This window comes from Chenopodium quinoa, unplaced genomic scaffold (assembly GCF_001683475.1).
Source record: "Chenopodium quinoa cultivar QQ74 unplaced genomic scaffold, ASM168347v1, whole genome shotgun sequence".
Taxonomy (NCBI): Eukaryota; Viridiplantae; Streptophyta; class Magnoliopsida; order Caryophyllales; family Amaranthaceae; genus Chenopodium; species Chenopodium quinoa.
The window spans coordinates 1,387,757-1,402,116 of NW_018743893.1; the positions used below are offsets into that span (position 1 = coordinate 1,387,757).

Consider the following 14,360-nt stretch of genomic DNA (forward strand, 5'->3'; position numbering starts at 1 on the left):
TACATATGATTATATTTGATTTGTTATATGTAAATTCTATATATATATAAAAAAGGATTATTACATTCCAAATTTATTCATAATTTTCCAGATTTGGCTCCTTTCTTAATGAAAATTATTGCACTATTTAATATGCATATATAATTATTGATTTCCTAAGATTTTAATAAAAACTTGTTCTTTTCACCTTATTTTTGCGGAATAGAAATTATTGCTAATGAAATAAAATTATTTATACCTATTCTTTATTGTTGTATTTGTTCTTCGATGTTAAGCCCTATTCACTTCACCTTAAATAAATAATATTTAGTAAAAGTAATTTTAGTTTAGTAAAAATAGTTTCAGTTCAGCAAAAATAATTTCAGTTCAGTAAGAATTAGTTCGGATCAGAAAAAATAATTTCATTTCTATAAAAATCAGTAACTTGAAAGAAGAATAACAGAGAATTAGTAAAAATAATTTTAGTTCAACAAAGATAATTTCAGTTCAGTAAAACAATTTAAGTTCAGTAAAAATAAGGAAAAATTAGAAAATAATACCACAAATTTCTCAAAATTGGATTATAACACCATAAAATCTCAAACTTTTATTATAACACCATAAAAAAAACAAAAATTCAATTTCTCCACCATCTAACGAATTTTTGCATGGAATTCTTTTGTGGGACCTACCAAATACACGTGTCACTCATTGGTTAGTTTAAAAAAAAGAAAAATTAAAAAAAACCTAAACCCTAACCCAGCATCAGCCCCACCACCAGCTGGTGTGACCCTACTGCCGACAACCCAACTCCAGCCGGAAACCACCACTGCCCCCCACCTTGACCAGCGAAACCGAGCGACCACCACCCCTACACAAGCGACTCTACCCGTTCACCCTTTCCCCCTCCCCGAAAACAGCCCAACTCCTTCAAACCACCGCGCAAAACCACTGCGAAAACCACCCCCTTTTGCCCTACCCTTGGAACGGCCAAACCGACCATCGAAATTTACCATTCTGGGTTTTCATGGTCGATTCTGGCCATTTTGATTGTGAAAGGGTAAAGGAGAGGTGGTTTTTGGCCATTAAAATTCCAACCGTTAGGGTTTAAACGCCGACTTTCGGTGGCTGGGGTGTTTCAAGGTTGGGTTAGGTGGGTTTTTCGGTGGCTGGGGTGTTTCAAGGTCGGCTCAGGTTGATTTTTCGGTGGCTGGGGGTGCCGATGGTGGGAAAGGGATGAGGAGAGGGGTTGTCGGCGGCAGTGGTAGGGTTGCCGATGGAGGGGCTGGGTAAGGGTTAAGGTTGTTTTTTTTTTATTTATTTATTTTTTTTATTTTTCTTTTTTTAATACCAATCCATGAGTGACACGTGTACTTGGTGGGTCCCACTAACGGATTTCATCCAAAAATTCGTTAGATAGTGGTGAAATCCAATTTTTGGTTTTTTTTTTTGTGGTGTTATAATAAAAGTTTGAGATTTTATGGTGTTATAATCCAATTTTTGAGAAATTTGTGGTGTTTTTTTTTTTTTTTTTTCTAATTTTTCATAAAAATAATTCAATTCGATAAAAATAATTTCAGTTAAGCAAAAATAAGGTGAAGTGAACGGGGCCTTACTGATTTTGTTGATTAAAATTATATTTAATGACATCGAATTAATTTTTTTTATGAAAATAAATAATTGTATTTTTCTTATTGTATTTATTCTTCGATTCTTTGTTATTCTCTATTATTTGTAAATTTTATAAAAGGAATTATTTTCTTCCAATTTCATTAATAATTTTCCAGATTTGGCTCTTTTCTTAATGAAAATTATTATTGCACTAATTAATAATATGTAAAGAGAATTATTGATTTCCTAAGATTTTAATGATTTAGAAGTTGTTCTTTCCACCTTATTTTTATTGAATAGAAATTATTTTTTAATGAAATTAAATTATTTTATTTGTTCTTCGATTCTCTATTATTCTGTATTATTATACTAGATGAAGCCCGTGCGATGCACGGTTTATTTGTTTATTTTAAAACAAATAGTTTTTGTATTTATTATATTATTTATTGTACGTAGTAACGTAGTATATCATTTAATATTTTTATTTTAAAATAAATTGTGAATTTCTTCTCATCCGTTATATATTTAGATAAAATTCCCTAATCAAAAGATAATATATTATATTTAATTAATTTAAACTTTTAAGTCTTATTCGCCAATTTTGCTTATGTGCATGACATTTGAATTATTTAATTCTAACAGAATTTACAAATCTCTTATTTGATTGGTATAACTAAAATTTATAATCCTACATGGCGCGTTAAGAAAATTTTATCCACATGGCTCTCTATAAACTTGGGAAAAAACTTCCTTTTATATATATATATTAGATTTGTTCTTCGATGCTACTGATTTCAACAACGGGGCCTAACTTACCTTGTAAGGCCAATACATGAACGATGAACCTTATAAGTAATTAAGTACTTCTATTAACCCAATAACCCGCCTTCTATTCTCATCAAAAAATTAAAACACGCCTCCTCCATTTTTGCTCAATAAATCCGTCCTCTGAATTCTCTCCTCTCCATTGAAGCCGTACTGTTAATTCTCCATTGAAGCGGCTTCTGAGATTTCTATTCTCTGTTGAATAAGCCTTTCAAGTAAATAATTTTTTTTTTCTTTTTAATCATCGACTATCAATTTCACAAGGGAAATTCTCAATGGTAATCTCAAACTTTTGTTTTTTTATCAGTGGTAGCCAAACTTTTTTCTGTTTATTATTGATAGCCTCATAGTTATTAATTTTCTACAACATGGCATTGCTAATACTAAAAAGGTAAAGTAACCTTTTAACTTAACGTTTTTGTGGTTAATATGATAAACTAAGGTTAGTAATAGCTTAGAAGTTATAACAGCCAATTTTATTTTATTTTATTTATTTATTATTATTTTTTTTAATATTTGGCTCCAACATTTCCCTCCAAAAATTTCCCCCTTTTTTTTTTTTTTTCCTTTTATATGCTTAACCTAGCGTAGCAGCAACCCCTCTTTTATTAATATTTCTTCCTCTTTTTTCCATTGAGGATTTTTTCTTGCTATTACCATAAGAGATCTAGGGTGATTGTATTACAACTGCAATATACGTGGGTTTTTCTTGTGAGAAAATGAAGATAATTTTTATTATTTTTTTATTTTTTTTGAAAGAGTAAATGAAGATACTGACATTGTAAATTAGAGCAGTAACATGGTTTTCAATCCTGAGCATTAGTTCACCAAAATATTAGAGTTTAACAACAAAATAAACACCTGATTCCCAATGTTAAACATGAGTATACAAAAACTAGCAGTAAATCTCTGTTACTCACTGTGAGAAACGTTTTTGTTTCTCACAGTGGCAGTTTCGTAAATAAAATGTACCACCGTGACTAAAGTGGTATAATTTTATCATCCATTTCGTAAATAAAATGTACCACTTTGTGGAAAGTGGTACATTTTATTTACGAAATTGCCATTGTGAGAAACAAAAACGTTTCTCACAGTGAGTAATGGGAGCGCCCTCAAAAACTAGTACCTAAAAACCATAACTAGGCATAGTATAGCAACTACTTATGATTAGATGTTGATGCCCTATTTGCGTACTTGTTCTTCGTAACTGTGGCTGGTTGCTTCTTCTGGTTCTTTATTCTTGTACTTTTCCTTGCAGTCACCCCTCCTTTACAGGTTTGGGTATTATGCCCAAATGCCTTGCAGTTGCTACATTGTACCGTTTTAGCTCTTTTACCTTTATATGCTTCATCATCTGCTCTTTTCCGGTTCCTACAAGGTCTCCCCACACCTTTTTTCATTTTTGGTGGGTGTATGTAAGGCATGTTGATCTCCGGCCATTGTTCAACATCTGGTATTGGCTTGATACCATGGTTGTAAGTTGCCTTATACCTCCTCACTAAGTACCATTCATGCACAAAAGTGTGGGGGTCTAATTTTGCGTGTAATATTGCTCTCATGCCATGTTTACACGGAATACCTGATAGTTTCCATGCCCCACATAGGCATGTATGGTTCTTCAAGCTAACTGGAAGGACAGACTTTCCATCTAAAATCTCATACTCTCCATCTCCACACATGAACGACCTACAGGTTCTAGAATCATGACTAAGCTTTTGATCCTTTTTTATAATGTTAGGACATATATCATTCCTTTCCCATTCTTCACATGCCTGTCTCCTAGTAGCTATTCTGACCATAGTATGTCTTCTAACGCCTTCAACAAATAAGAAATTATTAATGTTAATGCATATTTTATCATAGAATAATAAAGAAATAAAGTGAGGATAGATCTGCATCTATCTATGCCAAGGGCCGCACTAAAGCTTTCGAAAAAATTAGTCTTTTTCACATCACATTTGAGTTCTGGATTAAATTTGTGTTTGGTCCATCTACTCAGATCTCCTAGTGTAGAAAGCCAAAGTCTACTAGATGGGTTAACCTTGTCCAATTGATCTGATAACACGATAAAATACACATTTTATGTGCCATATTTATATGACAGTTGTCGTGCTTTCTTCCTACATTTAATTATTCAAGCGTCAATTTATACACATATTTCGATATTGCTCTCCTCAGGATCTTTTTCTTTGTTTTGTAGGATTTTCGCCTATAAGGTCGCATTTGCAAGCCGAGTTAAGCTAGGAGCATTTAGAAGATTATGAGCTTGACATCATATGATCACATTCCAATCTTGAAGTTGCATTTGCATGAGCATAGTGTGGAGATTGCTTAAGCCTTGGCTTGGTCGTGGCTTGTTGCATTAAGCCTTGCATTGGTCGTGGCTCCTCTGTTTGTGCTCAAGCAAAATACACCAATGTAGTAAACACCACGGGCAGCCCGTGACGGGCAAATCGTGGCTAGCTTCAATGCAGCGTTTTGGATAAGTTTTGCTGACCTTAAAGAGTCCTAATCCTACTTTACATCCTTAATGCTAATGCTTATATATATATTATCTTTAGGGGTTTATAAAGGGGGGGGGGGGTATTTTGTCGCAAGCAACCATCCACTTTATTGGAAATCTTAGAGTTTGTTATTTTCTTTTAATCTTTTAATCATGTTTGAGTAGTATTTTATTCTAGGGTCAGGTTGAACCCTAGCCATGATTGATACTTGATTTATTCTTTTAAATTCTCAATTAATTGTTTATATTGTTCATACTTAATTGATTGTGCTTATGCCAATACTAGATTAGGGATAATGGGTATTGTTATTATTCCATTGTCTTTATCGCAATGGGAGTTGGGTTTTGACGGATTTGAATAGATCAATTAAGGGTATGAAATTCTCCAAGGAAGTAGGTAGAATGGATTGTTAGGAAGTTAGGGTGCTGGACTTAATGTCTTTAATTTGCATGATTCCACGGAAGTAGGTTTGGTTGTTAATTAGGGAAGCCATTGAAAACTCAGGAGAGATTTTTGGTTTTTTACTGGGCGTACCTTTCCTTGTGAACATATAATTGATTATTTGGGTTAAGAATTTGTCTTGTATTGATTATGCTAGTGGTGATACTTAATTCTAGATGTTTTTATTATTTGATTTTCTTTTGTTAGTAGTAGTATAATAATTCCAACCCTATATTTATTTGACTCAACTATTATTATTCATAGCAACCAAATATTGATACTACCTTCTGTGTGGGATCGACCCTGACTACCCTATTACATATTAGGAGGATAGTTAGGCTTTTATTATTTTTGTTAGGTGTGCGACCGCCTATCACGATCCACTGCCTTCTTAAAAGTCACTACTAGAAGAGAGGCCATTTTCGACGGAAAAATTCCGTTGGAAAACCCGTTTCTAACGGAAATTCCGTCGGAACCGGTTGTTGGAAAATCTTTTGTAGAAAAAAACGACCTTTTCCGACGGAATTTCCGTCGGAAACGGTTTTTTCGACGGAATTTCGTCGGAACTGTTTCGTTGGAAGTGGAATTCCGGCACCGGAAAAGTTCGTCGGAAATTTCCGACGGAATACAAATCCGTCGGAAAATTCCGACTGAAATTCCGTCGGAAACTGGTATATTGAAATTAAAAAAAACACGACGCGCCACCACCGGCACGACGTATCACCACCTCAGAACACCACCAGCCACTTTAACCCACCACCGCCACAACCCACAACCGAAACCCTTAACCACTTTAACCCACAAACACCGAAACCCACTTTAACCCACAACCACCAAAACCCACAACCCAGATCCACTACAACCCACAACCACTTTAACCCACCACTGCCGAAACCCCTACAACCCATACTACCCAGATCCACCACTACAACCCACAACCCACTAACTGAAACCCCTAACCCACAACCCACTAATCGAAACCATTAACCCACACACACCAACAACCCACAACCATTCCCCAAAGAGAGTATGCATCGACTTCATCGATCTCAATAAGGCATGCCCCAAAGATTCATTCCCGTTGCAGCACATCGACGCCATGGTAGATGCAACAACAGGTCACGAGCTCTTGACGTTCATGGACGCCTACTCTGGATACAACCAAATTCTCATGCATCCTGCCGATCAGAAAAAGAAGACATTCATGACAGATAGAGGTATATATTGTTATAAAGTTATGCCTTTTGGATTATAAAATGCAGGCTCGACATATAAGAGACTCGTCAACAAAATGTTCAAAGACCAATTAGACGACACAATGGAGGTGTATATCGATGACATGCTGGTAAAATCCAAAAAATCCGAGGACCACGTCGATCACCTCCGTCAAACATTTGAGGTTTTGCGAAAGTACGGTATGAAACTTAACCCTACTAAGTGTTCTTTTGGTGTATCTGCTGGTAAATTTCTTGGGTATGTCGTAACGCAAAGGGGAATTGAAGCTAGTCTCGACCAAGTCAGGGCCTTATAAATATTCAATCCCCCCAAAACGTTAAAGAAACCCAGAAGTTGACAGGACGAGTGGTAGCATTAAATCGCATCATCTCTCGATCGTAGGACAAATGCCATCTTTTATATATGTTTTACGAAAAAATAAAGGCTTTGAATGGACCGACGATCATGAGAAAGCATTACAGGATTTGAAAAAAATATTTAATGACGCCGCCCCTTCTGTCGAAACCAAAAGCTAACGAGCCTTTGCAGTTCTGCGAGTTCTAGCAAACAACACCTCGCCACTTGCATTTCTTGCCACAGCTCCAAGACCAACCCACCCTTCGTCTCGCAGACTTGCATCACAATTGATCTTTATAAAATCAGTTGGGAAAGAGCTCCAGACCTTCGGGCTTCTTTTCCTTTGCAAACCAACATCGCCATAAATCTTTGCCAAGTACTTAACACAATCTTCTGCAAGCTTAGCTGTGATACCACGTTAGATTTCGGGAAAACTCTTCCATGTGGAGTGTGTACCATTGATCAATATATATAGAGTTTTACAAATATCGTAAACCTATTACGATAAGGATACAAAATATATACAATTATTATCCTAATCTACGATAAATATTATCATAACTATAATATCTAGCAGCTTTTGCACCCTCTCTATTACAACAAGGTGCGGCATCTCCTTAGCATTGAAAATTTGATCGTTCCTTCTACTCCACAGGTACCACAATAGATCAGCCCCTCTCAAGCATCTCTTAGGATCCATCTTCTGCCAACGCACCACCATTTCCTTAAAGTCTTCATTCGGGTCTGTAGGCACAAGCATATCACAGTCAAGCTCCCTCCATAAATCGCGCACTGTATGGCAGAAAAAGAGAGCATGATTCAGAGATTCACACGTGGAAGGGCACCATGGGCATGAATTTGACTCAGCCATGTGTCTGTAGTGGAGCAGGTCTCGAATTGGGAGGGAATTGGTGCAAGCTCGCCATAAAAATTGCTTCACCTTCCCGAAGATTTACTTTGGTCTAGTTTTCGCGGCAAGTCAGAAAATTTCACTTGATCCAACAGTCTTTATTTATTTATTTTTTTAACGAGACCAGAATAATATAGTAGCCCAAGATACTACAAATTCTTCAATCATCCAAAATTGGGCAAGTGTAAAAATGTAACCCCTTATTATCCTCAAATTGAAAGTTATACAATTACAAACTAGACCACGGAAAACATACAGAAGAATTTTGCAATATCAGAATTCAAAATAGTAGAACCAGTCTAAACTCAACACAACTAATCCTGTTGCATTACTTGACTACTTGAAAACATGGCAAAGGGGAGGGAAAAAAACAACTTACAAACTTACAATTTGTTCTTCCCAAAAAAAGGTACAAATTGCTACAAGGTACTAAAAAAAATTGAAGTGCCGAATGTTTTGATTAGAACATTATTGGAGGGGCTTGCTTCTAATCAGATCAAACGCCGTCAATGAGTACGGCTGAACCTCCACAATTATGTCTTTCTCTACTTTGGAATTTAGAATACTGGATAAAGGCACCACCTAGCAATTACATGTTACATCACATTAGAAATGGCTATTATAATCGATGATAAGAAGATATAGTATACATAAATGTTAAAATTATACCTTAATAGGGTTATCAAAGGTGTTATCGGCTTGTAGGTAATCACAAGCTAGCACAACTTTCCTCCAAATTATTATGGAGTTTGAGTCAACTCCATTGAGAGAAATGTTCAGTTTCAACGACTCATCATTGTAGTTGACAACCTACGTGATTAAATGTGCAAATTATAATAATGTAAGACTAGTATAATGTATTGATTATAGAAGTAGAAGTATGATATCAAAGAGTAGAAATTTTCATAACCTTGATCATTATATGGCTCTTTTTCTCTTTAGTCGTCCAACTTATAGCAGTAATGAATGTGTCTTTCGGTTTAAAATGGTTGTGGAAACGAACACTCAAAAGTGTTGCTCCACTTGAGTTTTGAAAAAAAGTTTGCACCCAATAACTTGCGATCCCGAACACTTAATATGCGTTGAAGGAAATTGCGTCTGGGATCCAACTATGACTAACAAGTAAAATTAAGAGAAATAATTAATACTTCGTATGATTTACAATATAAATCCCAAAATGTAATCACCAAGTATATACTTACCTTCTGTTATAATTCTGATTTAGAAAAAGTGAGGCGTAACTCACCATTTCAACAACATCACTATATTATAATCAATAGCATGAACGAACATTAATAATACTCATATATAATCAATATAGTTAGATTATTTTGAAAGGGAGCCCCAGTTCCTCATTATGAGAAATAGTTTTGTTTCTCATAATGACATTTGGAAAATAATGTGATGTTTTTCACTGGTGGAGACCGCGTATGTGTCATGAGTGGGAGCCCTAGATCTTGACACATACCCCATGAGAAACAAAACTTGTTTCTCACAATGAGAAACAGAGAATTACCCTTATTTTGATGAGTTAAAAATTGATCAAAGTGATGATAAGTGAAATATGCATACCTGTTCTGCTCTAATGAAAGCAAGAAAGCAGCTTCTGCTAATGCTGCTCCAAATGTTCCATTCTTCTTCTTTGAATCATTCAAATTCCTCACAGCATATTCACTCACGAAGGCCTATAGATCAATACCGTTTATCAATGTTGTTAAATACTCCGTATTGATAGTGTATCTTAAAACTATTGACGTGAACTAAAATTGAGAGGATAGAAGGGATGCATTGTCAAATTATCAATGTATTATACTATTATGTAAAAAGTATCATTTAATTTAATAAAATATACCTACTAACATGATATTTTAATAGCATGATTCATACCTTTGGGGTACTAGAATCTCTTCTTATCTTCCCAAATAAATTAGTTAGTTGAAGCATTTCTGAAGTATTTGGGTATGTCTGAAAATCATGAAAGAATAAAAGATTACTTTATCCTAGAATTAAATTGTTAAAACAATAGCAAGCAAAGAGTCAATCAAAAAATTATTACATGATAGTCATATATGTCAGCACGATGGTCTAAAGGCTTCAAGGTTGCATCGCAATTTGATATCACTTTGATATCATGATGTATTTTCTTTAGCGATTTGTAAAACTTGAGATAGTTTCCTATAAAATAGCCAAAACAGAAAAGTAACTCCTTTTACAAAACCAATTGAAAAGATCATATCATATACTTATATATATATGCAATGATTCAAGTACCTGTGTAGGTGTTGAAATAACAACCCTCATTTCCGAAAGCGATGTAATTTAGTTTAAATGGTTTTGGGTGCCCCAACCTTGCACGAAGGGAGCCCCATGTCGAATTTGGACTACCCCTTGCAAATTCGACACTGTCTAACATTTCCTATATTTTCATGGTGAATATTTGTAGTCAATTGGTAGTTTATATAAGATAGTGCAACACAAAATCATTTTGTAACGTTTCAATTCAATGGTCAAGGATTCATTACTTACTTGCACAAATGGTGCAATTAAGGAGGTGTCTATTTGATCTACGTCACCAATTCCTGCAGTAAGATTATATACAGAGTAATAATTAGTTCTGTTGATCATGGATTAGCCTAGAGGATATAGCGGAAGAGTTAAATATAATGAACCATTGTTGATAACCCACACAGGCTCGGCATCTAAATCTTCGGCCAGCTGCAAAGAGAAAAAAAAAAAAGACTAATTATAACAAAATTACTGGTTAACTAATAATTATGTAATGACATTTATATATTTAAATTAATTTTATTACTTTCCCAAGAAAATTGCATTGATGAAGTGACAATTAAAATATAATGATACGGCGAGTACAATGTAGAAGTGTTTTACTTAATCACCTGAAGATATTCAAGGTAGCCCAGACCATCATCACTCCAGTAACCCCACACATCATTAAGATGTCCTGGTCTTTCTTCCCATGGTCCGACGGTGTCTTTCCATCGAAAAGCATTCCTTAGATAGTTGCCTTCAACGTAACATCCACCTACATTTTAATATATAGTTGCATCATAAGAAGTATTAGTGCATAGTACACATTTTTAAGCATTCAAAACAATACTAGAGTTTTTATATTTGTGAAATACCCGGAAATCTAAGGAACCTTGGCTTCAAGTTGAGAAGCATTTCCATCAAATCGTTTCGGAATCCATGACCCTAAACAACAAATTCATGTTTAATTCAAATTTGACGTCTTACAACCCGAAAAAACAGTTACTCCGTATTTATTTATTACGTATGTAAAAATAATACGAGTACGTAGTAATTCGATCACCTTGTATGTGTCAATTGGCATAGCAGAAACTTGATCAAGCCAAATGGTTCCTTTTTGGCTGGTAGTGAATTGAAGTCTGGCTGTTTTTTATGAACCTCTGGCTTTCAATGTGATCTCTATTTTTGTCCATTTTTTAACTATTGCAGCATCAACTCTGCATCAATAATAAAAGTAATCACATTCACATATTAATGATAGTATGAAACTACACCTATTATGTTGCTAATGGGTCCGATTTGGTCCAGGTTTGTTTTAGGCGATTTCAATCGTGACTATCGTGTCATATGAATGTATTTTTTTTACAAGCATTTATGTAACATCAACTAATAGTAGTATTGATATTTATATTAAGGTATATATGCTAGAAAAATAGTTTATCATGCATATCATAGTTTTGGGTCGTCATGTATGTCAATATAAATTGGGCTTATATCAACAAATAACAAGTCACTGTAATATAGCATAATTATTTATGTATATGTACTTACGCAATATGTTGAAAGGCAAGTGTTTTTGTCCCATCTATTATGGGCATTAATTTATACTATACAACATGATATAGCGTGCTCCATATTGGGTAATTTAACATTCATAAATTAGGTAAAATTTCAAAAAAATTGGATTCCTCAATTTCATTTTGTCTGATTATTGTAAAAGAACAATGAAAAAGAAAATTGTAGAAACATGCATGCATGTGGAAATCAAATTGCATTGGTTATAATTGGCCATCTAGTACATTTTTTTATTGTTTTCTTTCCAAACTTACTAGAAAAAATTGAGAAATTAAAAGAAATCTAAAATATCTCTAAACTCTGTAATTTCAAACATTAAGCCAACCAACCAGCGAAACTAGCTAGGTAAATACAGAGTAATATTAATGCAAGTTATATAAAAACAAAAAAGCAAAAAATAAAAAATAAAAAAAAATTGACGTAGTTATCAAACGCGGAGTACTGTAATAATTAAACCTTATTTGTAGTAACAATAATTAATGTAGCTTCTAATTAATGAAGCAATAACATTATTTGTAGTAACATTATTTGCAATAACAAAAGGAAAATGAAGCAGTCCACATGTAAAATAGATAAAGTAGCTTCTAATTAATGAAGCAATAACATTAGTTTCTCTCACTTTTTTTTGGTCTACTTCAACTCACTTTTTCGTTGACTTTTTTTCTTGATCATATAGTATGAATAGGAGTGGTTCTAAGCATGTACAGGGTGGTCGATCGCACCGGGTCTCTAAATGAAAATACTATAAAAGGGCCTAATATTTGAAACTTACTTATACAAAGTACAGGGAAATAACTACTACAAAAAGAGTGTTTTATCGACGCTGGGCCCTCAACGCTAGGGAAGGAGCGTCAGCTAAAAGTTATACTATGCATCTTTTGTCGACGCTTTTTATAGGCGAAATTAATTTTCGACATAATTAGCGTCGAGAAACTGTAGCACGTGCCCCACACGTGAATGCAAACTCCTTACTACTCAGTTATGAACCCTAACTTTTCTTCTCCCCTTCATTCATAATCCTTCAAACTCAGATCTTTATCCCTCTTTGAGGCGATTTTGAAATTACGTATATGGATTATAAATTCAAATTTTCGCCCCTCTTTGAATCAATTTCGAAGAGTGTTACATCAGTTTCAAACTCAGATCTTCGTCCCTCTCCGATTCTATTTCGAAATGAGGTAAAACAATTTAAATTTAGATATTTGTCTCTCTAAATCAATTTCAAATTAAGGTACATCAATTTCAAATTCAGATCTTTGTCTAATTGTAATCAATTTCGTCCCTCATATATGTGCCGATAATATGATGTACATCTTTTTCTTCGGTCAGACTATGGGTTCAATTGATGAACAATAGAGATTTCAAGGTTTCGTTATGTATATAAACTAGGTGTGAAGCCCGTGCGATGCACGGGTTTGGTAATATTTTTTTTTATTATTATTGTTAAATAAGAACAGATAAAGTCATAAATATGAAGACATCAATTATTACTGTAATGGATTAGCTATTACAATTATTTTTTAAGAAAAGGAAAATTGTTACAATTAATTAAAATCTACTTTTTATTAATAATATAATTAAAATTCAATTTGCTTATATTTTTTTGTAAAATGTCTCATTATTTTTAAATATTAGAGTTGGCAAACTTCTCGTATTGTGTCAAGTTAACCCATTTAAACAGATATTTATTTATTTATTTATTTTTCGACGGAAAGTAGTTATTTCTCTAAAGCAAAGAATAAAATGGTAAAAAAAATTGTGGTTGAAACAAAATGGACCCATCTACGAATATGAAAGATATACAAATACAAACTATCCATCGTTAATCAACTCACCTTCAAAATTCATAGATACCGTTAATTTCCCACTGAAATGTTAGTTTCTCCATTTTCCTCTAAATTCACGACTGTAACAATCAAAATCCCTAATTCACAAATTCTTAAATCCCTAAATTCAATCAAATTCCCCCAATTTTTGTAATCAAATTCAAAGATTATCTTCGTGCTTGCATTTTATATCACACGTGGATTAATGATGGTTGAGGCTGTAGTCATATCTTATTTCAACTACAAAGTTTTTTTTTAATCAATTATTTTCGCTATTTTTGGGTAGATTTAACATATTATTTAAGATTTGTATCTTATTGGTAAATTATTAAAATTGATATAACAATTCAAAAATAAAGGTAAACAAAAGTATTAAGTATATGATTTGTTGTTAATAATAAAACATATATAAAAGAAAACTATCATCTAGAATCTCGAAAGTTGTTACATAATAAAAAAATTAAAAAGCTAACATAAGTATTATTTGCTACTATCATCTAAATATCTATTTCTTGAATATTATAAAAATTATTGTTGATGCGTATTTTATTTGTGTCGTATGATGTGTTAGATCTGCATGTAGAAAAACATTTAGTAAATAAAACATAAACATATAATTTTAATTTTCATATTTTTACAATTATTAAATACAATCAAATAATTTTCATAGGTTAAAAAGATATGGTAAATTATTAAATACAATCAAATAATATTTTTCAAATTATAATTTCTAATGAATTAACCTTTGATGCGTGGAATGTCCAAACTAATCAAACTATTATGCTTTCGAAAGTTCAAAACATCAAAAAGCCTTGATACGTGTACTATAATTTTCCAATCATTTTTGGT

General features: G+C 33.4%; 1 pseudogene; it reads right to left on the minus strand.

Annotated features, from left to right (window-relative positions):
• Positions 1 to 7,772: 7,772 nt before the first annotated feature.
• Positions 7,773 to 11,708, minus strand: LOC110686773 (annotated as a pseudogene).
• Positions 11,709 to 14,360: the final 2,652 nt, after the last annotated feature.